The sequence below is a fragment of the Cannabis sativa genome, chromosome 9 (genome assembly GCF_029168945.1).
Source record: "Cannabis sativa cultivar Pink pepper isolate KNU-18-1 chromosome 9, ASM2916894v1, whole genome shotgun sequence".
Taxonomy (NCBI): domain Eukaryota; kingdom Viridiplantae; phylum Streptophyta; class Magnoliopsida; order Rosales; family Cannabaceae; genus Cannabis; species Cannabis sativa.
The window spans coordinates 38,245,822-38,273,047 of record NC_083609.1 but is presented as its reverse complement, the minus strand read 5'-3'; the positions used below and the strand labels follow the sequence as shown (position 1 = coordinate 38,273,047).

General features: G+C 33.8%; 1 non-coding gene across 1 annotated transcript; it reads right to left on the bottom strand.

Moving 5' to 3' along the window:
- Nucleotides 1-9,264: 9,264 nt before the first annotated feature.
- On the bottom strand, nucleotides 9,265-9,371 carry LOC115702079 (small nucleolar RNA R71). The gene has a single exon (XR_004008795.1). It is a non-coding gene; the product is annotated as a small nucleolar RNA R71 (small nucleolar RNA).
- Nucleotides 9,372-27,226: the final 17,855 nt, after the last annotated feature.

Sequence of the window (27,226 nt, the reverse complement as noted above, 5' to 3'; positions counted from 1 at the left end):
TACATTATTAAAATTAGGAAAGGAAGAACTTGATTAAATAAGGGTGAAAAGAGAGGGAGAACTTTTCCAACCAATTTTGTAAGGAATGCCATTAAGGGTAATGGATCTTAATTATTATTATTTTATTTTTTAATATTAAATATATAATGACAATTTTGTCCTTTAAAATATGTCTTACAAAATAACTACCATATAATATAGTTTAACTCAAAAGGGCAATTTAGTCAATTTAAGCATTCCGATTACGCTTCCTAATAAAGTAAACAAGATAAATCAAAACTATTCCATTTCCAAAAAAAATTAGTAAACAATATATTATAAATATTGATTCCGATTATTTTTCATTTATTCCGTTACATTTCCCTATTAATTTATTCTGATTCTGAATACTGTATAGTAATTTTATGATGAAATACCATTTTATCTGTTTTGATATCTAAATTTAAATAAATACACTACTATATTAATGTCACATTATTTTATGAATTAACGGTTAAAATTAAAGATTATCTTGTGTTTTCTTAGGCAAGAGTGATATTTTTCTCATTTTTGCACCAATTGGCTCTTACGCATATTTACTTATTATTACAAGTTTTAGGTTATGCAATTGCTCAATCACCCAAGCTCAACTCTAACATACTATATTTTGGTAATTCAATGGAACGAAGTAAAATACTAAGTATTATAGATTCAAAGCAACCAATCCAACGACAATTGATTTTGAACGAACCAACTCCTCCCGCATGCCCAACAACAACTCAATCAAATATGAGGTAAATAGGTAAAACTTCAACAAATATGTTTGAGATTTTCAAAGTCTATTTGATAAACTATATAGCTTGATTGGTGTTAGTAGAGCTCGAACATAAATGGTCGAGATTATAATTAAAATTTTAGTATAAATCTCGACCGCTTTTAGTAGAGCTCGACCAATGTAGTCTCAAAATTCTTGAAATGTTAGTGTAGAGCTTGACTATACGGAGTAGAGCTCGACCATTCATGATCGAGATGTAGTCTCTAAATTCTTGCAATGTAAGTGTTGATTTCGCTTTTAGCCAACGACAATGAGTCTATTTTATAAGCAATAAACGATATGTAGTAACAGATATATGATAAAGCAATAATAAGACACAGGAATTTTATAGAGGTTCAGCCCCGAGCAGTTCGGTAATAGCCTAATTCTCGTTATTTGTATTGACTTAAGATCAAGGAAGAAGATTCCTTTTCTTATAGCTCTTACAATAGTATCTCTGAATATGTAATTCTTAGATAATAGTATAGTCTTAGCTTAGCTACTTTTCGTCCGACCGATCCTTTGCCCAATGAATATGCATCACTATTTATAGGGCTAGGAAACTTGAGGAGGAAGAGTTTCCTCTCTCGTTACAATGCGTATAAATAGAAAGATCGTGTGATCAATGTTGAATACAAGGATCGTGGGATTGAGGCTGAATACACTGATAGTGGGATCGTGTGTATACCGTATCCACGTAAATTGATCCCTGAGTTATAGGGATTGAGCTGATGACTCATGATGCGAAAGCTGAATTCCCTAAGTGTTGATTGCTCAGTGAGGATCGCTGAATATCTTACTCTGAACATGCCAGCGAGGCATCCTGCTCGGCCTATCTTCCCGAGTAGATGTTCCAAGTGGACTCCACGTGTCACCATTCCCGTGATGCCACGTCAGAGTGAAAAATTTGGGATAACATTTGCCCCCCAAGTCTGTACGGGACCTCTGAGGTTGCGTGTAGACTTCATCCGAGCTGGTTCTGCCTTTGGATGGGGACACGTGTTGAGCGTGACCGTTCGAGACTCGATGTGAAGCTGACTGGACGTCCCTTCGGTTTTTAGCTAATAAATGCTCTAACAATCAATATTTCAAAATCCGATTTTCTTTCTCCACGGCTGACGGTTGCACTCGATTACTTTTCATTTCCCATATTCGTTTTTGAGGCGGGAAACTGAGGCGTTTGAGGTTTCTTTGAGACAATTACCCCTTTTCGTGACTTGCCTATAAATACCCACAACATTGGCACTTAAATTCATTTCATCACCCTTCTTTGCTAAGTAAGCTTCAGAGCGAAAAGAAAATTTTCTTGGCTTCAAAGTTGCCGAAGTGCCTTCATACAACTGTTGGTTGGATAGACGTTGCTCGAATCCAGACATTCGAATCTTGAGTAAGTTTCTGATATCCTTTATGCTTATCTTTGCATGTATACATTTTGAATGCAACTTTCACTACGCTGTAGAAAAATGCTTAGGAAACCCTAGGGTTAGAAACTTCTGCGATTCTTCTTTATCATGTCTTCATGTGGGTTTACAGCCATAAATCTTGTTTCTGAACTGCATTGCGTCCGTCTTTCATCTTGCTTATTCTAAGCTTCATGAACTTTTTTGCCCTAACTCAATAAAATTTTCTGACTTCTTGAGTTCTGACTTTTCTTTAAACATAGCCGTTCTTTAATCTGTTGAGTACTCCTAGTCGGCATATTTGCTTGTTGATCGTTCGATATTCCGACCAACACTCATCTCGTGTGTTGTATTTTGTAAATGAACTCAGCTGAGTCTTGGGAACTGTGATATCAGATCGACAAGGATTTGCTTCAACTTCTGCACGAGGATCACCCTCATCTTCGTTCTAGTCCTCCTTCTAGTGAAGGACATTCTTCTGACCTTGTACCCAGCCATAGGATGATGGCTCGTACAAAGAAAACCACGTGTCTGGCTGACGCTACTGATCCTCAAGTGGCTCAGCTCGCCACTCTGCCCAGCGCCGAACAGGATTCGGCCGTCCTGATGGAGGAGGATCGTGACGGGGACGCTAAGGTCCATGAAGTCAAGGAGCTAGACGATGTGCGTCCCGGAATTCCCTCCGAGGCGGAGGGACAGGAAGAGGTTGAACCCCCAAATTACGGGGGTTACAATGAGGTTGGGAAGCCGGTTGATGCTGACGGAGATGTCCTCGTCGAGGGCGTGGACTACGTTAGTGAGGAGCTTGCTGCGGCGGTTCCTCATAAAAGGCAGGGTGCCTTGGGCACTAGATGGGTAAGTCCTCCGTCCAAGATTACGTAGGCGCGCCTTCGAACTCTTGACCAGGACAGATACCTGGGCGAGCTGGACTGTTATATTCCCACCCACAATAATCGCGCCACAAATCCTGACAAGGGGATGTGCGCCTGTTCGGGCGCCCATGGTCAGCAAGGAGTGTTGATGCCCTTGCATAAGTACTTCAAGGATGTGGCTGACTTCTTTGGTCTTTGCCCGGCCCAAATCACTCCTAAGGGCATTAAGTATTTGTCTGCCCTCTTCATCCTCTACGCTTCCCAAGGATGGGGTACTGCTTCTCCTCACGAGGTTGCCTGGCTCTTCGATTTGAAGTCCACCCCAAAACAAGGCAGGTTGGGGTACTTCTATTTCTCTCAGCCAGGCTTCAAGTGGTTGACCAGCGCGGATGACAAGGCCATCAATAAAATAGGGCGTTTTGCTGATGAGTACTTCATGGTGAAGGATCCGAGCATCACTCGGACTCAGTTTCAGCAGATTCTGACATATCACCGTCCTCCCCTCACTCTTGCTCTTAGGGATAGAGCTCAAAAACTTGCTCGGTTGCCGGGGAAAACCGGAATATTATCCAGTTGACCTCCGATGATAATCTTGTGACGTACAGGCTTTATCCCGAGGACTTTACTCCTAAGTCCGTGACGGGGAAGAAGAGGAAATCTGGTGCTGGCCGAACTGAATGAACTCATCCAGAGAATGAGTTGATTTAACTGAAGCGTGAAGCTAAGTTGAAAGGAGGTGCCAGGGCCAAACAATATGCTCAGGAGCCTTTGAATCCTGAAGATGAGGCTGAGGAAGAGTAGGTGACTCCATTGAAGAGGAAGAAGAAACTCCCAGCCTCACCCAGGCCTGTTGAACATGCGATTCGCATAAGGGAGCCCATTACACCTGCTCGTCCATCTCCTCCCGTGTTCAGAAAAGGGAAAGCCGTCACGTCTGAGATAAGATCGATGTCAGGTGATGGTGGACTTCTGAGTATTGTGCGGGCGGTCATCTTTCATTTTACTTTATTTTGTTCTTGAGCTTCTTGATTTTCATGCCTTGTGTTTCTGATGGCTGTTTTCTAACCATACTGTTTTTGTTCTGTGCAGACATGTCTCGGCAGATGATCGACGCTCTGAGGAAGAGAATGGGTGGAAGCTCTAGCGCTTCTCCTCTGGCCAAGAAGTCTAAGGGCGGTGAGGGGTCCTCTTCATAAGAAAAGAGACCTTCGAGGGAGGTTATTAATCTTTCCGAGGAGCTGACTGCTGCAAATCTCTCTATCCCTAAAATTGCCAAGTCCAAGGAGTCTGGACCACCAACGGCTGGGTCTGAACTGGTCAGGAGTGATCCTGAATGGGTGCAGGCACTAACTCCACCTTTGCCAGTGCTTCCAGAGGCCAAAAAGGGCAAGGAGATGCTGGCCCATCACATGAACCGGCTGGTTCCTGAGGTCAGTGAGCAACTGGCTGGTGTTGACAATGACTCGTCTTTGGATGTGCTGGTGGGCGAAGTCTTGAAGGAGTTCACCAAGGTAAGTCTTTTTTGATACTTCCCTTTAACTTTCCACACTTAGGTCAATATGCTAAAGTTTTTTCTCCGTGTAAGCCAGTCTGAAGTTGGCCTACACTTACTCCCGGGCTAAGTCTGTTGCTTCCAAGAGCACGACTCTGTCCGACACCTTGAAGGTGGAGGTGGACTTGGCCAAGAAGGAGGCGGAAGAAGCCAGGGCGGAAGCTGGAGCTGTTCGGTTGGAGTTGGGCGAAGCAAACAAGAAGCTGTTTGCTGCTAAGAAGAAAATCTCCGTGCTGACTAAGGATCTCGAGGTCGCTGACCGTTTTGAGGAGACCATCGAGATCTTATCTGCTGAGGTAAACAGTCATCAAGATGAGAGGACTTCTCTTCGAGCAGTTCTTCTCCGGATGAAGGAGGAGAAGGATGCCAAGGAGGGGGAGCTTTCAGCCGAAGTGGACAGGTTGAAGGAGAAGGCAATGCCTTGGAGACAGCCGGTCTCGAGCTCTTCTTTGATTTTTGGAAGGCTAATCCCCATGCCAACTTCGACTACTTGGGCGATGCTAAGGACATGTACCTTGAAAACTGCGCAGCCCAAGTGGCTTATGGTGGAACCAAGGTGGCTGCTTCAACCTCCGGCCAAGCTGCTTCAACCTCTGGTCAGGCTGCTAATGCTTCTCCCGTTCAAACAACAGATCCTCCTGCTCTAAATGGCCCAGAAGAACTGAACCAAGAACCTGGGACTCCTGCTGTTTAAACACTTCTTTTTATCTCTTTTTTTGTATATATCTTATTCGGCCTCAGGGCCTTTTCTAAGACATCACGACCGACCAAGCGGTCTTTAAACTTGGAATTATTCTTCATTTTTTGGACAACGGGCTGATCGGGACGCTTTTAATCCCGGTACTACGTGCTTTTTTCATCCTTAATGAATTTCATTCTTTGTTTATAATTGCCATGCAATTGTGATTGTTTTATTTATACCGAATGCTTTGTACAGGTATAGGTTCCCCCCAAGTGACCGAGCAGACGTATGACTCTTGGTCACTTATCTTTTAAAAATATATTGCTTATCTGTTCGGTGTTTTGGATTTGACCAAACCTTTTGTACGCACTGTAGGTAAATTGTAATCATGCTGATTTTTTTGACTCAATTGAATTTTGAAATTCATTTATTGATCGAAAAGTGTATTTGTTACCGTAGTAACTTACATCAGAGTTATTTGATCTAATCTGATCTTTTAGCTTAACATGAAATAAAACAAATTGCAGACATAAGAAACTGTACTTTAAAGTGGTCACCTGACCTGAGTACTTTGTTTCTGAAACCTTTGGGTGTAGTCCGCCCAGAAGGCCATTCCCTTAAAAGCGAATGTTCATTTAGTACTTAAAATGGTCACCTGACCTGGTTTTATTGGTAGTATTTCCTTAAATGTTCTCCATTCCAATACCGTGGTACTAGGATGAGTTGAATTTTTTCATCATACTTACCTAATTTGTATGCTCCGGAGTCGAGAACTTCGACCACCTGATATGGTCCTTCCCAGTCAGGTCCTAGTACACCTGCCGTGCTATCTTTAGTGTTTAGGAATACCCTTCTCAGGACCATATCACCCACAAAGAATTTCTGAGCTTTCACATGTTTGTTGAAATACCGAGCCACTTTTTGTTGATGGGCCATCAACTTTAAGTTTGCAGTTGCTCGTCTTTCTTCGATTTCATCAAGTGATTCTGCAAGGAGTATGTGATTGGTACCTTGATCGTACGTCAATCTTCTGTGGGAAGGTGGCTCGAGTTCGACGGGCAGCATAGCTTCATAACCGTACGCCATTGCAAATGGTGTTTGACCTGCTGTTTTTTTCGTTGTACGGTATGACCATAGAACTTCGGGGAGTTCTTCTGGCCAGTTTCCTTTGTCATCTTCAAGTTTCTTCTTTAGTGTATCCTTCAAGGTTTTGTTGACTGCTTCAACTTGACTGTTTGCTTGAGGATGTGCCACTGCGGAGAAACTTTTGATGATTCCATGGTTCACACAAAAATCAGTGAAAGATGGCTGTCGAACTGTTTGCCATTGTCTGAGACTATTTGGTACGGTAGTCCGAACCAGCATATGATGTTCTTCACTATAAAGTCTTGAACTTTCTTTGATATAATGGTTGCAAGTGGTTTGACCTCAGTCCACTTAGTAAAGTACTCGACTGCTACCATTGCATACTGCACTCCGCCTTTACCTTTAGGTAAATGCCCGATCAGGTCAATTCCCCAAATGGCAAAGGGCCACGGACTTTGCAGCTGTGTCAGCTCGTTGGGCGGAGCTCTTGGTATCTTTGAAAATCTCTGGCATTTGTCGCACTTCTTAACATAGGCTCTCGAATCTTCAATCATCGTTGGCCAGAAGTAACCTTGCCTTAGAATTTTCTTGGATAGGCTCTGTCCAGCGGCGTGATTTCCACAGAATTTGTCGTGAACTTCAGATAGGACTCGTGCAGCTTCATCTTGTGTGACACATCTGAGTAATGGCTTCGAGAATCCTCTTCTGTACATGACCCCTTCTACTATGATATACCGTTCCTTCTCATAATTCGAACTTCATTTCAGTTATCTGGGAGTTCCCCAGAGTTGAGGTAGGTTGCTGCTTGCGTCATCCAGTTTGGGGATGTGTCAATCATTTTGATTTCTTCCATGCCATTGATGCTAGGCTCTTCAAGGAACTAGATAGGGAGCAAGTTTGCCTTGTCACTTACATTGCTGCTTGCCAATTGTTAGGCTAATTTTAGCCTATATTTTGGATCAACTTTATGTTTGCTTTTCGTTGTTTTAGGACGGAATTATGCTTGTTTTCTATGTTTTTAGGTTCATCGGAGTAATGGAGGCCTCGGGATGCAAAAGTGCAATAAAAGGCAAGCGAAGCCAAGAAAAACGCCATTTTTTCAGTTTGACGCATTTCTGGCCGCGGCTATAGAGTCCAGACAAAGTGCACCATCGTCGATGCTCCAGTCACCGCAGCGAGATACACCCTCGCCGCGGCCATATGGTCCACTACATAGAGTGGTTTTTAGAGGTTTATCTGGCCGCGGCGATGAACAATGTGGCCGCGGCGAGATCCCGTATGGCCAGGGGTAAAATCGTCCGAGGAACCCTAAAAATTAGTTATAAATAGAAAACTGCGATTGGAAATCAGGGGAAGCGATTTGGAGACCTAAAACACTGTAGAAAGTGGCAGGAAGAGCAGAGGAAGTCAAAGTGAAGATCCAGAGTCATTCCACCAACAGTTTCTTTCTCTATTCCTTTTTAATTTCTTTATGCTGAATATTGTTATAGGAATGGTCATGGATTTAATTATGAACTAAATTTCCCATTTAGGGAGGATGATGATTGTTGTTTAATGTTTTTGCCTAGTTAATGAATTATTGCCATTTCTCCATTCTTGATTGTGAAATTATCTATATTTGTGCTTAATTCCATGTGTAAGCTTGATCACCTTCTGCATGTTCTATGATCTCAATTCAAAATCTGAAAAGTGAGAATTGAGAATGCTAAAATTGGATAATCGATGTTCTATGTGAAACGAGAGTATTCACATGACTTATGTGACAAGTAGATTATTGCTTAATGCTGATTTCATGTTAGTTTAATTAAGTGATTAATTAGAGAACATGTGATTTAGAACCTAAAAGATCTGAAAAGAGTTAGGTTAATTTATAATCTGTCATTCACTTCAAGAAAAGGATAGCAATTAGGCATTAACAATTGGGTAAACAAACAACAGGATTCTCCTCCCTATTATCTCATCTTGCTCAACTTTCACTTGTGTTATTTAAGTTTTCTGAATTACTTTCATTCTTTTTTAATCATAAATATTATTAGTTTGCCAAATAGAATTATAAGTAGAGTTTAGTAGTAATTAATCCAATTCCCTGTGGTTCGACCTCACTTGCATGAGTATACTACTTGATTGCGTGCACTTGTGTAGTATTTAATAATTTTTGTGACATGTTTTTGGCACCGTTGCCGGGGAATTGTATAAAGATTAATATTACACAAAATTATACTAACTTCTACTTTTGTTTATTTCTCTTGCTGAATTTCTAACATGTCTCTTGCAATACTGCTTTTATCTATTTTAGGTATTTTGAGTGCATGCCCCGTCAAGGGCAAGTAGTTATATTGCGCGTTGATCATGAAATTGAGAAGACTTGTAGGAGAAATAGAAGGAACAAAAGGCAAGAGAGAGTTTCAGCACCTGCTGAAACACCAGAAATCATGGCTGACAACGCAATTGTTGCACATAATAGAAGAAACAATGGTAATAACGGAGGTGCCGTTGAAGATCAAGCTAATGGTCGTAGCTTGAGAGATTATATCCTCCCAACTCTTACGGGGGTTCAGTCATGCATCAGACCACCGACAGTGGATGCTAACAACTTTGAAATCAAGCATGCCATACTTCAAATGGTGCAGTCTTCAGTCCAGTTTGGTGGACTCCCTTCTGAAGATCCCAATCTGCATTTATCAAACTTCATGGAACTATGTGACACTTTCAAAGTTAATAGAGTTAGTGATGATGCCATCTGTCTGAGACTGTTTTCATTCTCACTTAGAGAAAGCGCCAAAAGTTGGTTGAACTCCTTGCCACCCAACTCCATAGCCACATGGAATGACTTGGCAACAAAATTTCTGTCTAAGTTTTTTCCTCCAGCAAAGTCTGCCAAGTTGCGAGGAGAAATCAACAACTTCTGTCAGCAAGATAATGAATCTCTCCATGAGTCTTGGGAGAGGTTCAAGGATCTCATCAGAAAGTGCCCTCATAATGATATTGAGAAGTGGATGCTGGTTCACAACTTCTACAACGGGCTGGTTGGTAACACTAGAACTCTTATAGATGCTCCAGCTGGTGGAGCATTTATGAGGAAGAGTGCTAATGAGGCTTATGATCTGTTGGAGGAGATGGCCCTAAACAATCAGCAGTGGCCAACTGAAAGAAGTCAAACTAAGAAGGTAGCTGGTGTGCTAGAGGTGGATCCCATTACAAAGCTGACAGCCCAGGTAGAGGCCCTAACAAAGCTGATTGCAGTGTAAGCCAAACAAGCTCAAGTGGTCTGTGAGCTATGTGGAGGTTCTCATCATCTTTTTGAGTGCCAAGAATATGTGAATGATTTGCCAATGGATGAAGCAAAAGCCATTGGAAATTATTCTCAAAACAAAAACTATGGGTTCAATCAAGGAGGTAAGTGAAGAAACAGTGGATCTATCAACAGAGAAATCAGAATTAGACACAGAACCAACAATATACTCAGCAACAAAGCTCTAGTGGAAATTCTTGTTTGCAGACAGATTTATTTTTACAATTCATGATAAGAACTAGATCTTCCATTAAAGATTTGCAAACTCAAATGGGGCAACTAGCAACTCAGGTAGCAATCCGTCCTCAGGGAAATTTTCCTAGTACAACTTAAGTTAATCCTAAAGAAAACTGCAAGGCAATTACCCTGAGGAGGGGTAAGATATATGATGAGCCTGAGATGGTACAACCAGTGGATGAAGAGATTAAAGATCAACCAGCACCAACTCCAACATCAACAGAAAAGAAGGCTACTGATAGTCCTGCACCACAACAACAGTCTCCACTAGTCAGTATTGATCATCATGTGAAGATACCTTATCCTCGGAGACTCCGAAAGACTAATTTAGACAAGTAGTTCCCAAAATTTCTAGAGGTCTTTAAAAAACTACACATCAACATTCCTTTGCTGAAGCTTTAGAACAGATGCCCAGTTATGTGAAGTTCATGAAGGAGATTTTGTCCAAAAAGAGAAAAATGGAGGACTATGAGACAGTGGCATTAACTGAGGAGTGTAGCGCCATTCTACTAAAGAAACTCCCTCCCAAACTCAAAGATCCAGGGAGTTTCACTATTCCTTGTACCATTGGGAGAATTGAAGGAATAAATGCGCTATGTGACTTGGGAGCCAGCATTAACTTGATGCCTCTGTCTGTTTTTAAAAGACTGCAGTTGGGAGAAGCAAAGCCAACCACGGTAACTCTACAATTGGTGGATCGATCACTAGCTCATCCTAGGGGAGTTATTGAGGATGTGTTAGTCAAGGTTGACAAGTTCATCTTTCCAGTTGATTTTATTGTACTGGATATGGAAGAAGATAACAACGTCCCAATTATTCCTGGGAGACCATTCTTGGCAACTGGCCAAGCTTTGATCGATGTTTAGAAAGGTGAATTAAACTTGCGATTCCAAGGAGAAGAAGTGGTTTTTAATGTGTTAAAGGCGATGACTTACCCAAAGGCAAGTGATAACTGTTTCTTCGTTGATCTGATTGATACAATTCTGAGTGAGAAAAAGTTGATAGATGATCCTCTAGAACTGAGTTTAATTGAAGATGATTTGATTGAGCAAGAGGGAAAAGAAGTAATGGGTTATGTTAAATGGCTTTATTTTTATGGGCCATTAAATAGAAAGTATTATGAAGAGCTGGGAGTAGTACCAAAAGAGCTTGTGCCATCTACTGAGAAACCTCCAGAGCTTGAGTTAAAGGTGCTTCCTAGTCATCTACGATATGAGTTCTTGGGAGAGGATAAGAAGCTTCCAGTTATAGTGTTAGCCTCACTTTCTGATGTGGAAACTGATAGACTGCTTAGAGTACTACGGGCGCACAGCAAGGCTATTGCATGGACATTGGGTGATGTAAAGGGAATCAGTCCCTCAACTGTGATGCATCGAATTCTGATGGAAGAAAATGCTAAACCAACAATTGATGCACAACGTAGACTCAATCCACCTATGAAGGAAGTTGTCAGAAAGGAAGTAGTGAAGTGGTTAGATGCTGGAGTGGCCTATCCCATCTCAGATAGTAAATGGGTTAGTGTTATGTTATTTTTAGTATTAATTTTAGATTAAGTTTAGTACATTTTTAATTAAGTTTTAATCGTATTTGGAGAATTTTTACGCTTGTTATCTATTATTTTTACAGATTTAAAATAAAAGAATAGAAAAATATCAGAGGAAAAAGATGGGAAAAAAGATAAAAATATCTCACAAAAAGATGATATATTTAAAATAGAGAAAATTGTGCAAGAAAATAAAGCTGCAACTTCAAGCCTGAATTCTACTATCTTCTGGTTAGATTTTGGAAAATTTCAAAACATAAAAGTTCTAGATCTCTCTTCTATCTTTCCGGAACATCTTGAATTGTTCAATTCCGAGCAATATCGAGAGAGTTATGGCCAAAATACTATCAGTCAATGCAGTAGAAAAAATATCTCGTTTGAGGTTTCCCAAAAATTTAAATGCGAATGGGAATTTAATCATGTGCGTTTTTTTTCCATCTTTTAGGCCTTCAATGCTTATATAAAGGGAAGAAGGGAGTTTATTTCAGCAAGCAATATCAGAGAGAAAAAAAGAGAGAATACAGATGCAAAGTGGAGAGAACAACTGTAATATTGGAGGAATTCTTGAAAGGGTTTTAAGAATTCTTCTCTTCTCTATTTTCATCTCTTTTCTTAAAGTTAATATGTGTGATTGTGCTCTCATAAACATGAGTAGCTAAACATTTAATTAGGGTTAGATGGAGATTGTGTAACATTATTTTATGGTTTTAATATGATTTATTTTCTCCCTAATTTCTATGTATTCTATTTCATTTGTGCTTAACTACTTTGAATTGCCTGATCACCAATTAACTGCCTATGATTTTGATGCGAGATCTGAGAAGTGAGTGTCAATTATGCTATAGTGAAATAGAACTGAATTTCGATATAGGACGAGAGTACCTATATGGTTTAGATAGCTTATAGGGTTTCTGTGTTGAATGTCTGTTGCATGTTAAATTTATCACGAGAGTAGAAAGTTTGCATGTAATTGAGATTTATATATCTGAGAAGATTATAAATTACCTTAGTAAACCTGCTATTGCATAGAAATTAACATTAGGAAAATAATCATATTAGGCCATAATGAATAGAAACAATTGAAATCGAAGCCCTAGTTTTTATTAACTGTCAATTTTCTTAAATAATTGCTTCTTACTAGTTTTCTTATTTTTAATTCTTTCTTAATTTTTATTTAACCAAATAGAAGTAAAAGTTTAATTTCAACGTACTTAACAACAATCCCTGTGTGATCGACCTCACTCTTGGTGAGTTTACTACTTGTAACGATACGTACACTTGCGTGTGCAACATATCGCAACTAGTTTTTTGCGCCATTGCCGGGGATTGTTAGTTAATATTATTAAAAATTAAATTTTGTTCTAATTTGGTTTTTCTTTTTAGTTTTAGTATTAATTTTGTTTCAAATTTTTATCTTTTTAGTACTAATTTAGTTTTATTTTTTTTTTAATCTTACTAATGTTTTATTGATGAGCTTGAGCTGTAAAGTAAATCCAGATGCTATACCTTGAGAATTTTGCCCATCAACACAATGAACCATTCTATTCTGCTTGGAGGAGATTTAAAGAGTGTGGAGAGAGATGTTATCCCACTTTCTCAAGTGGATGTTTTATGTGGCTCTTTTATAAAGGACTTAAGGATGAAACTAGAAGCTGGGTTGATTATGGAGCAGAGACAACTGGAGCGCCTCTATTAATGAGAGGCTATGATATAATAAATATGTTGAATAATATGGCAGAATTTGATTACGACTGGCATTGGGATCCATCACTTCAGGGTTGGAGTCACCAATACCCACCTTATTGCCCAAATTCATCCCAACAAACTGAAAAAGAGGAGCAACTATTAGCACTTCTACAATCACTTCTAGGAGAGATTAATCGCTTAACTGACATGGTGAGATCCTTATGTGATAATCCAATGGCTCATGATTCAGAATGTAATAACTCCAATAATGAAAGTTATGAGAGTTATTGCTACAATGAAGAAGGGTCATTAGTTGAATATAAGGAAGATAATGAGCCTACAATTGAAGATCAAGATCCTTGTTAAGAAGAACTCATTAAATATGAAATCACAAGCAAGGATATGGATAGGCAAGTGGAGAGTGAGCAACAAGAAGAAAGGTTATTAGATGAAAGTGTAGATATTGTGATATTGGAGGATGAGGAAGCACATGACATCATTGATTCGACTTCATCAATGATATTGACTAATAAACCACCAATGGATCCATATATGTCATCAACACCATATTATATCCTCTACAAGCTACAAAAGGCTTCTCCCCAAGCTCATTATCCAAAGCCTCTGGTCTTACTTTGTGATAACAATGGAGCAATAGCAAACAGTAAAGAACCTCGAAGCCACAAGAGAAACAAACACATTGAAAGGAAGTATCACATTATCAAAGAATACGTGGCAAGAAGGGATGTACTAGTTGAGAAAGTTGACACAAAGGACAACCTAGCTGATCCATTTACCAAAGTCCTGGCCGTGACAGCCTTTGAAAAGCACCGTCAGAATTTAGGATTAATTGATATGTAATAATTAGTTTTATATTAGTGCAAGTGGGAGTTTGTTAGATTTTATGCCCTAAATAAAACTCCATTTCAATGTAATCTATTTTATTCAACATCAATAAAGAAACAGAAGTATTTTTCATTCATTTGTGTATGTTTTGGTTCACTTTATCAATTGCTTGTCTATTTGATTTATAAATTCATCTTAAACCCTTTTCACATACTTGATCCTGTTTATTGTGTTGTCATCACATTGGAAAGTAAACATGACTATGTGAATAAAGTTTCCTAGATTTATCAGACACAGGGTTTTACTGATATGATAATCTACTACAAGAGTTTACTTGCATTTGGAGAAATGCTATGTTCTTTCTAGAACATTGGTTAAAGTAAAGCTCAGGTTGGATGCATGGAGTATGCATCGGAAGGGAGCGATATTAAACTTTTACTTAGATTTAATTAAACTTACCGTAAAATCTATTCAAGTCAATATCGCCTAGTTGATCCTAGATCAAATGTTCTTAATCCTGTTACGATTAGGCTCAATCTTGAGAGGCTATTCGTGTTCTTTGATTTGTTAGTTAAGCCTACTTTTAGGTCAGGGTGATACGTACATTTTGGGAACACGGTAGTGCAATTGAGTGGGAGCGCTAACATAAACATGGAATCTATAGCTTCTATCTGGCGAATAGTAAGCAAAGGATGATCTCCTTCGAGCTTGACCAAACGAACATAAATGGTGGAGTACTCATTTCACATAAGCTGAAATATCATTTATACGGGGTCAAGTGTTTTAAGGATAAAATACATAGTAGGGTGTTACGGTAATCTAATCCCTTTACAGTGTAGATCATTCATATAGAGGATCATTGATCAAATTAGGATTATAACAATGGATAACTAATGATGTGTCTATATGGTGGAACATATAGAGAATTCTATATACTGAGAGTGCAATTCTAAGTTCTATGCGTGGATTCAACGAAGAATTAATAAGTTAGTGAATTTTAGTGCTAAATTCTTGATCTACTTATTGGAAGCTCGGTTATATAGACCTATGGTCCCCGCACTAGTTGAGATAATATTGTTTGTAAGACTCATGTAATTGGTTTTGATTAATCAATTATAATTCTCAAATTAGACTATGTCTATTTGTGAAATTTTCACTAAGTAAGGGCGAAATTGTAAAGAAAGAGTTGTTAGGGGCATATTTGTTAATTATGATACTTTGTATGGTTCAATTAATAAATATGATAAATGACAATATTATTTAATAATTGTTTATAGTAATTAAATAGTTAGAATCGGCATTTAAATGGTTGAATTAGAAAATTGGCATTTTTTAGAAAATTAGATACAAAAGTGTTAAAATTGCAAAATTGCAAAAAGCAAGGCCCAAACCCACAAGCCATGGCCGACCACTTTTGTAGGCATTTTAAACTGATATTTTCATTATTTTAATGCCAAATAATTCAAACCTAACCCTAGTGGAATGCTATAAATAGATAGTGAAGGCTTGAGGAAAATTACACTTCTGAATCAGAAAAACCTGAGCCGTTCTCTCTCTACCTTGGCCGCCACTCTCTCTCTCTCTTCTTCCTTCATATTTCGAAATTACCTTAGTGATTAGAGTAGTGCCCACACACAGCAAGCAATACCTCAATCATAGTGAGGAAGATCGTGAAGAAAGAGCATCAGCAAAGGAGTTTCAGCATCAAGGATTCAGAGAAAGAGATCCAAGTTCAGATCTTGATAATACTCTGCTACAGAAAGGATACAAGGGTTAGAGATCTGAACGGAAGGAGTCATTTAATTCCGCTGCAGCCAATGTAAGGTTTCTTAAACTTTATACGTGTTTACTTCATCGTTTTAGAAAGTTCATATTTAGGATGTTAAGAAACATACTTGTGAGTAGATCTAAGATCCTGGTAAAATATTTCCAACATGAACTGCATATCTACTAACTATTTCTCCACCCTTATCAGTTCGCAAGATCTTTAACCACTTACCTTAATGGTTTTCCACTGTTTAAGGTAAAATCTATAGTGATCGTTTTAAGAATACAACGAAAAACTCATATCCACCCCTGAATGTACATCCATCTACGAATGAGATGAACAACTTCAGTGGATATAAGCATATTAACTCTTTGCAGAGATTGATCTTGTCAATACCACTATGAACAAGATACAAATGTCATAGATTAAAAAATGTGGTTGTGTCTTTTTGATGACTTAGGTTTAGTTACATCAAAGATTTCTTAGAATAGTGCAAGTGGATCCTGGTCACAGAATACTAAACTCATATTCCATACAGTTTGAATCCATTGATAGAAAATGGTTATTAAACATTTGTGAAAGTGTAACTGTATTGTATCCTGGAATTAGAAATATAAGAAAATTTCTGTTTGGAATCTAAAATTAAAGTCAAAGACTTAAATTTATACCAAATATAATGAGTAATTCTTTCTTGGACCACCATTACTAATTTAAACTCTAAGTCAGATTTGCCCATACAAGTATGAGATTTCTAAGATTGAGGACTTATATCATTGTGGAATAGAATTTCGGGATTATAATCATATGCGTCATTTAATTTCTGAAGAGAAAAATAGAATGACATGAAATGATATATAGACCATTCATCCAATGATATGTTATTGAGCTAATTCGAAATGAATAAGCTAAGAGGAATTAGGATAATTTCGTTTATAAATAAGAATCTAACGATGCTTCGATTAGCGAGAGTCAAAGTAATCTTATTTATACAATCTTCTTGTTTCATATTGTTAAAATACTAGTCTAAGGTGTCATCAATTGATGAACAGCTAGATGTTGCACATACAATATTTATCTTTCGAGATCTAACACTATTATGTATGTCTAATGGTGAAAATCCATTAGGGATTTATCTCATTAGAAAAACAAACCAAGTTAGACCAACAATGAAGATTCGAATTTAAACTACAATTTAATAACAGAAAATAACATGGTTAAATATAAATTCATACACAATTAAGAAATTATTAACCATATAGCAAGTAGGAATGACAAGTGAAAATACTAAAACATACAATCCTAAATAATTTCCAAGATCTTCAACAAACTGATATCAGTGTCCCGTTTAGGCGAGAGTCAAAGCTACCATCCATTGAATAGAGTTGTCAGCTCATCTAAAATATTAAACATTTTAGCAACCTTTTATTCGATCAAGATTGGAATCCAGCGTTGTCCCGTTTAGGCGAGAGTCAAGGCTATTCTATCTTATGAGCTTCCACCATTGTTTCATATTTTGTAAGTCAAATAAAGTCGCCACCATTAGGGTGATCCATACCATATAAAACACTTACAAAGCTACTTATCTTTCGAGATTAAACGGTGCTAACTTGCTAATGAACGTTCCTCCATTAGGGAGGATTACTCACTAAAACAAAAGCTATGTAAAACCAACAATGGAGATCGAATGTCCTAATAATAAAGTTCATTATTTAAAGTGTATTTTCTTCTAATATTTATTTTAAATATATATATTTATTTAATTAAAATTTCCAATTTAGAATGAAAAATTCTAAATATAAATTTTAATTTAATATTTATAAATTTTACTTAGATGGATATGAAAATAACATGAACTATTTCCATCTTAGTAATAATTTCCAATAAATATTTAGAAAAATATTCAATTTAAGTTGTTACAAAATTAATTTAAATTAATTTACAACTCAAATTTAATTTTCTATAAATATACATTGCATTTCAAAAAATTGAAGTATTTAAGAATATTATTTTTGAAAAAATGCTTTAAAATCAAAAATTATTCTAATTTAATGTTGGCCCAAAATTAATTAATAAAATTAATTTACAACAAAAAATACAATTTTCCTATTTAATTAAATATATAAGAAAAATTTAAAATATTTAAGTATCATGATGAAAATCAACTTAAATATTAAATTTCTATTTAATTAAATACACTAGAAAGATACTTCAAGCAAAACAGATAATATCTATCTAGACTTTCATTGACTAATTAATTCATTTTCTAATTAAATATATTTTACTTCATTTATTTTAATTAATCATTAAAAGAAAAAATCATTGATTTAAGTTGGTCCAAAATTAAAATAAATAATTTACAACTTTATCTATTTTTCAAAGAAAATTCGAAATTTTGCATTTAAGAAATGCAATTTCGAAATTGTGGAAAAAGATTAATAAAATAAAATATATTTTGAAAATTATTTAAATTTAAGTTATATGAAATAAGATTTCAAACTAAAAATAATTTTCAATTTTAATTAAATAACATGAAAATAATAATATTTAAGTATCATGATGAAAATCAACTTAAATATTTAAATTTTCAATTTAATTAAATGTATTAAATTCAAGAAATACTTAATTATTAATTCTAATTTAATACTAGGAAAAATATACTTAACTTAGATTGTACCAAAATTAATTATTAAACAATTAATTTCACAATCTATGATATTTTCCTAATTAAATATTAGAAAAAAAAATAACTAGTTCTAGAAATAACTATCTAGAATAATTTCATTTACTAAGTATTTTTCTAAAATTAACTTTAAAATATTAGATGAAAAATTAAATTTCATATATTTTAAAAGTTAATTATATTGCTAATTCAATTTTAATTAAGTTAGACTAATATAATTAACCTAATCCAATTATTTAAATAAGGCAAATGGGCCTTCACAATTGGGGTAGTTCATGTGAGGGGGAGCTGGGTTCAGTATGTCGTACCCACTTGTATTGGCCCCCAACTCTCACACAACGCCCAAAAGAGAGGAATTTAACCTTTAAATAAACAAATGTTATTCATTGAATAAGCCCAAATATAATTGGGCCTAAATAAATTTACTTATGTCAAAATTTATTTTAGCAACCTAGTCTATTTACTTAGTAAAACTTAAATGGGCTTCCTATATGGATCTAAGCCCAATAGCAAACATATAGGCTCACACAGGTCAAAAGATTTGGATGAGCCCTATCATGTTACTAGGTTTACACAGATGAAAGAAATTGCAAAATTTACCTGTTACAAATTATTTATAAGATCTATTGATAATTGGACTATGATTAAAATCAGATCATTGGATCTGTCAACAAGTTAATTATAGCAATTTAGATCAAATAAATAATAGGTTTGTAAAAAAAAAAATTGAATACATAATAATATAATCAAAAAATACAAACAAATAACTGATCTGGAATATCTGGAAAGTAAGCTAAAATATCTCAATTTTAAAATTTAAAATAAAATTAAATTTAAAAATAAATATCTTAACTAGAATTCAAATTTAGGTTGTTAGAGAATATTTGAAAAAATTCAAAATTCAACAAACTCTTAAAATTTCTTAAATTCTCACAAAAATCAAAAAAATAACTAACCTATTTTTCAAATATCAAGTTTATTCAAAATTTAAATTTATTTAAAATTTCTAATAAGATAATATAATATAATATCTTGAATTTTAAATTTAGATATTTTATTATATTCTGAGTCTTATAATTTAATAAATTTAAATATTACATAAATAAACTAATTGAAAAATAAGATATTTTATATGGTTAGAATATTTAAAAAAAAATAAAATAATAAGTTTGAAAAATTTATGGTTTGAAACCCTAAAATATCTATTCAAACTAAACTAAACAATTTTTCAAAATTTTCATGTTATTTTTGCTAAAATATAATTTTATTAAAAAAAAATATCTAATAAGATAAAATGTTAAACCTAACATATTCCTAATCTTATAATTTTAATTAATAAAATATATTTTGAAAATAACAAATTTGAAAAGAAATATGATATGGTTAGCAAATTTTGAAATTAGTACAAGATTATTTTAAAAAGATAATATTTTAATATCAAAGTAAGATCATTTAAAATTGAATTAAAAATAATATCTGATCTTATAATTAAAATAAATAAAATAATTTAAAGTTTCAAATTTAACCATAAGGCTCCTTTGTGAGAAATTAAATTTTCAAAATTCAAAGCCTACTATCAGAAACTAATTTTAATTAATTAAAAATTAATAAAAAATAATTTTATTCTGAAAATTAGATTTTTAATTGAAAATTCAGATTCTACACAAAATTCTACCAAAAATTGGCTTTTGTTTCAATGAAAAACGATTTTTGAATCAAAAGTTATGACGAAAACAAGTTTGAGGCACAGGGGTATGCATTGCATACCCCTGCGCGCGCGGAAGCAAGGGTGTGGCCAAGGATAGAGGCTGCAAGCAGCCCCATTTTACCGAGGATCTTGGGCGCGAGCTGCCCTTCAGACAGCAGCGTGTCCGAGCGGATCCGAGGCTCGTGCCCGCGCGTGTGACATTCAAATCCCGATATTTTCGTTCAAATTCAAAAAATCATAACTAATTCATAAAAAATCGAAATTAGGTTCTGTAAAAGCCTTAATCCCAGATCGAAATAAAAAGTATTTCAGTAACATATATTGCGATTTCTAAACTATCATCAAATGAGCACATAAACCACATGAAACCATCCAAATCAACATAAAATATCGTTTTAATTCATATTTCATGAAAGTAAATCATTACCATGGCTCTGAGGCCAGTTGTTGGATATATTTTACCAGGATCTAGATTTACTAACAAGTATGTTTCATTAACATCCTAATATGAATTCTAAAACAATGAAATAAACACATATAAAGTTTAGGAAACCTTACATTGGGTGCAGCGGAATATAATGACTCCTTCCGTTCAGATATCTAGCCCTTGATTCCTTTCTGTAGCAGAGCATTATCAATATCTGAACCTGGATCTCTTTCTCTCCTTCCTTTGATGCTAAATCTCCTTCTTGTTGGTTGATTTTCCATAGTCTTACACACTATGATTGAGATACCACTTGATGTGTGTGGGCGCTCACTCATTCACTCAAGGATTTCGAAAATTTAGGGAAGAAAAGAGAAGGGAAGCAGTTCGGCCTATAGAGAAAAGAATAGGAGGCTCAAATTTCATCTGTCAAAGTTAAGGTGTGAATGAGGGCCATCAATATCTATTTATAGGTAACCACCTAGGTTTAAGTTAGAATTATTTGGCATTAAAATAATGAAAAAATAAATGATAAAAGCCTATAAGTGTGGCCGGCCATGGGCCTTGGATAATGGGCCTCACTTTTGCAATTTTGCTGTTTTATCATTTCTGCATCTCATTTTCTCAAAAACGCCAATTTTCAAATTCAACCATTTAAATGCCAATTCTAATTATTTAATAAGTAAAAATTAATTATTAAATAATATTGTCATTTAATATATTTATTAATTAGACATATAAAGTCTCTTAATTAATAAATAAACATAGAATCTCTTTTATTTACAATTTCGCCCTTGCTTAGTGAAAATTCATAAAGTAGACATAGTCTAACTTTAGAATTATAATTGATTAATTAAAATCAATTAACTCAGTCTTACAAGCAGTATGGTCTCAACTAGTATGGGGACCATGGGTCTATATATCCGCGCTTCCAATAAGCAGATCAAGAATTTATATCTTAAATTCACTGACTTATTAATTCTTCGTTGAATCCACGCATAGAACTTAGAATTGCACTCTCAGTATATAGAACGCTCTATATGTTCCACGATATAGATATGTCATTAGTTATCCATTGTTATAATCCTAATGTGATCAATGACCCTCTAATAGATGATCTACATTGAAAAGGCACTAAGTTACCATTACACCTTCAATGTATTTTATCCTGGAAACACTTAGCTCCGTATAAATGATATTTTAGGAAAGTGAAATGAGATCTCCACCATTTATCTCTGTTTAGCCAAGCTCGAAGGATATCATCGTTTCACTTCTAAATTCCTATAGAAGTTATAGATTCCATATTTATGTTAGCGCTCCCACCCAATTATACTATCATGTTCCCAAAATGTACGTATCACCCTGACCCAAAAGTAGGCTTAACTAACAAATCAAAGAACATGTATAATACTCTTGAGATCGAACCTAAACATATCAGGATTAAGATCATTTGATCTAGGATCAACAGGTGATATTGAATTGAATAGATATTACGGTAAATTTTAACAAATCTAATCAAAGTTCAATATCGGTCCCTTCCAATGTATACTCCATACATCCGATACTGGTAAACTTTGCCAATGCCCTGGAAAGGACATAACACTTATCCAAGGTGTAAGAATGCCTATCGCTGATTATCATGTCAGTCTAAATCCAATGAACTGACAAATCAGGGAATAAACTTTCGAACATATAATCAAGATTATATTCCACTGTGCTGACAACACTATAATCATTAACAAATTCATATGTTCTGGACTTAAATAGAATTCATACATTACGTACATATAATCATGAAATAAATCATGTGAACCATGCAACTTTAAATGTTATTTCTAATCTTTATTAATAAGTAAATCTGATTATATTGAAATGAGTTTTATTTAGGGCATAAAACCCAACACTAGCAACCTTTAATTCGATCAAAATAAGAATCCAACGTTGTCCCGGTAGGTGAGAGTCAAGGTTATTCTCATTTTATGAGCTTCCACCATTGTTTCATGTTTTATAAGTTTATCTCTAAGTAGTCACCGTAGGGGAGAGTCTAGTAGAGACGAAAACTTACAAAACACTTATCAAATGAGATCTTACGGTGTTAAATGCGTTCAACGAATAAACATCCATAAGGGGGACGAAGTCTAGCGTCTCGAGGTTATATTGAAAACATTTAACTATTGTAAGACAAACAATGGAGATCGAATATCCTAATAATAATAAAGCTCATTATTTTTAAAAAAATGTATTTTCTTCTAATATTTATTTTAATCAATTTATTTTAAATATATATTTATTTAATTAAAATTTCCAATTTGGAATGAAAATAACATGAATTATTTCTTTCTTAGTAATAATTTCCAATAAATATTTAGAAAAATATTCAATTTAAGTTGTGTCAAAATTAATTTAAATTAATTTACAACTCAAATTTAATTTTCTATAAATATATATTGCATTTCGAAAAATTTAAGTATTTAAGAATACAATTTTCGAAATTGCTTATTAAAATAAAATAAAAATAAATCCTGAAAAAATTATTCTAATTTAATGTTGGCCCAAAATTAATTAATAAAATTAATTTACAACAAAAATATAATTTTCCTATTTAATTAAATATATAAGAAAAATTTCAAATATTTAAGTATCATGATGAAAATCAACTTAAATATTAATTTTCTATTTAATTAAATACACTAGAAAAATACTTCAAGCAAAACAGATAATATCTATCTAGACTTTCATTGACTAATGAATTTATTTTCTAATTAAATATATTTTACTTCATTTATTTTAATTAATCATTAAATGAAAAAATCATTGATTTAAGTTGGTCCAAGATTAAAATAAATAATTTACAACTTTAATCTATTTTTCAAATAAAATTCGAAATTTTTGCATTTATGAAATGCAATTTCGAAATTGTGGAAAAAAGATTAATAAAATAAAATAAAATATATTTTGAAAATTATTCAAATTTAAGTTATATGAAATAAGATTTTAAACTTAAAATAATTTTCAATTTTAATTAAATAACATGAAAATAATAATTTTTAAGTATCATGATGAAAATTAACTTAAATATTTAAATTTTCAATTTAATTTAATGTATTAAATTCAAGAAATAAATAATTAAGTATAGAGAAGACTTAATTATTAATTCTAATGTAATACTAGGAAAAATATACTTAACTTAGATTGTACCAAAATTAATTATTAAACAATTAATTTCACAATCTATGATATTTTTCTAATTAAATATTAGAAAAAATAACTAGTTCTAGAAATAACTATCTACAATAATTACATTTACTAAGTGTTTTTCTAAAATTAACTTTAAAATATTAAATGAAAATTTTAATTTCATATATTTTAAAAGTTAATTATGTTGCTCATTCAATTTTAATTAGGTTAGACTAATATAATTAACCTAATACAATTTTTTAAATAAGGCAAATGGGCCTTCACAATTGGGGTAGTTCATGTAAGGGGGAGCTGGGTTCAATATGTTATACCCACTTCTATTGGCCCCCAACTCTCACACAAGGCCCAAAAGAGAGGAATTTAACCTTTAAATAAACAATTGTTACTCATTGAATAAGCCCAAATCTAATTGGGCCTAAATAAATTTACTTATGTCAAAATTTATTTTAGCAACCTAGTCCATTTACTTAGTAAAACTTAAATGGGCTTCCTATATGCATCTAAGCCTAATAGCAAACATATAGGCTCACACAGGTCAAAAGATTTGGATGGACCCTATCATGTTACTAGGTTTACACAGATGAAAGAAATTGCAAAATTTACCTATTACAAATTATTTATAAGATCTATTGACAATTGGACTATGATTAAAATTAGATCATTGGATCTGTCAACAAGTTAATCATAGCAATTTAGATCAAATAAATAATAGGGTTGTAAAATTTTTTTAGAATACATAATAATATAATCAAACAAAACAAACAAATAACTGATCTGGAATATCTAGAAAGTAAGCTAAAATATCTCAATTTTAAAATTTAAAATAAAATTAAATTTTAAAATAAATATCTTAACTAGAATTCAAATTTAGGTTGTTAGAGAATATTTGAAAAAATTCAAAATTCAACAAACTCCTAAATTTCTTAAATTCTAACAAAAAATCAAAAAAAAAAATATCTCACCAATTTTTTAAATATCAGGTTTATTCAAAATTTAAATTTATTTAAAATTTCTAATAAGATAATATAATAAAATATCTTGAATTTTAAAATTTAGATATTTATATTATATTCTAACTTTTATAATTTAATAAATTTAAATATTACATAAATAAATTAATTGAAAAATAAGATATTTTATATGGTTAGAATATTTAAAAATAATAATAAAATAATAAGTTTGAAAAATTTATGGTTTGAAACCCTAAAATATCTTTTCAAACTAAATTAACCAATTTTTCAGATCTTCATGTTATTTTTGCCAAAATATAATTTTATTAAAAAAATGTCTAATAAGATAAAATGTTAAACCTAACATATTCCTAATCTTATAATTTTAATTAATAAAATACATTTTGAAAATAACAAATTTGAAAAAGATATGATATGGTTAGCAAATTTTGAAATTAGTACAAGATTATTTTTAAAAGATAATATTTTAATATCAAAGTATGATCATTTAAAAAATAATATCTGATCTTATAATTAAAATAAATAAAATAATCTAAAATTTCAAAAATAACCATAAGGCTCCTTTGTGAGAAATCAAATTTTTAAAATTCAAAGCCTACTAATATCAGAAACTAATTTTAATTAATTAAAAAATTAATAAAAATTAATTATATTCTGACAATTAGATTTTTAAATGAAAATTTATATTCTACAAAAAATTCTACCAAAATTTGGCTTTTGTTTCAATGAAAAACGTTTTTTGAATCAAAAGTTATGACGAAAACAAGTTTGAGGCACAGGGGTATGCATTGCATACCCCTGCGCGCGCGGAAGCAAGGGTGTGGCCAAGGATAGAGGCTGCAAGCAGCCCCATTTGACCGAGGTTCTTGGGCGCGAGCTGCCCTTCAGACAGCAGCGTGTCCCAGCGGATCCGAGGCTGGTGCACGCGCGTGTGACATTCAAATCCCGATATTTTCGTTCAAATTCAAAAAATCATAACTAATTCATAAAAACTCCAAATTAGGTTCTGTAAAAGCCTAAATTTATTAATTTTTCATCTCATTTCCAGAAAAAATAATTACAGATCAAAAAATAAAATATTTCAGTAACATATATTGCGATTTCTAAACTATCATCAAATAAGCACATTAACCACATGAAACCATCCAAATCAACACATAACATCGTTTTAATTCATATTTCATGAAAGTAAATCATTACCATGGCTCTGAGGCCAGTTGTTGGGAATTTTTACCAGGATCTAGATTTACTAACAAGTATGTTTCATTAACATCCTAATATGAATTCTAAAACAATGAAATAAACACATACGAGTTTAAGAAACCTTACATTGGGTGCAGCGGAATATAATGACTCCTTCCGTTCAGATATCTAGCCCTTGATTCCTTTCTGTAGCAGAGCATTATCAATATCTGAACCTGGATCTCTTTCTCTCCTTCCTTTGATGCTGGATCTCCTTCTTGTTGGTTGATTTTCCACAGTCTTACACACTATGATTGAGATACCACTTGATGTGTGTGGGCACTCACTCATTCACTCAAGGAATTCGAAATTTAGAGAAGAAAAGAAGAGAGAAGGTGGCGGCTAGAAATTTTCTGTGAAGGAATGAGATGTATCTTCTTTTCCTGAAGCCATCACTACCTATTTATAGGTAACCACCTAGGTTTAAGTTAGAATTATTTGGCATTAAAATAATTAAAAAATAAATGATAAAACCCTATAAGTGTGGCCGGCCATGGGCTTTGGATAATTGGCCTCACTTATGCAATTTTGCTGTTTTATCATTCCTGCATCTTATTTTCTCAAAAACGCTAATTTTCAAATTCAACCATTTAAATGCACATTTTAATTATTAAATAATATTGTCATTTAATATATTTATTAATTAGACATATAAAGTCTCTTAATTAATAAATAAACCCAGAATCTCTTTTCTTTACAATTTCGCCCTTGCTTAGTGAAAATTCATAAACTAGACATAGTCTAACTTTAGAATTATAATTGATTAATCAAAATCAATTAATTGAGTCTTACAAGCAGTATGGTCTCAACTAGTATGGGGACCATGGGTCTATATATCCGAGCTTCCAATAAGCAGATCAAGAATTTATATCTTAAATTCACTGACTTATTAATTCTTCGTTGAATCCACGCATAGAACTTAGAATTGCACTCTCAGTATATAGAACGCTCTATATGTTCCACGATATAGATACGTCATTAGTTATCTATTGTTATAATCCTAATTTGATTAATGACCCTCTAATAGATCTACATTGAAAAGGCACTAAGTTACCGTTACACCTTCAATGTATTTTATCCTTAAAACACTTAGCTCCGTATAAATGATATTTCAGCAAAGTGAAATGAGATCTCCACCATTTATCTCTATTTAGCCAAGCTCGAAGGATATCATCGTTTCACTTCTAAATTCCTATAGAAGTTATAGATTCCATATTTATGATAGCGCTCCCACTCAATTATACTA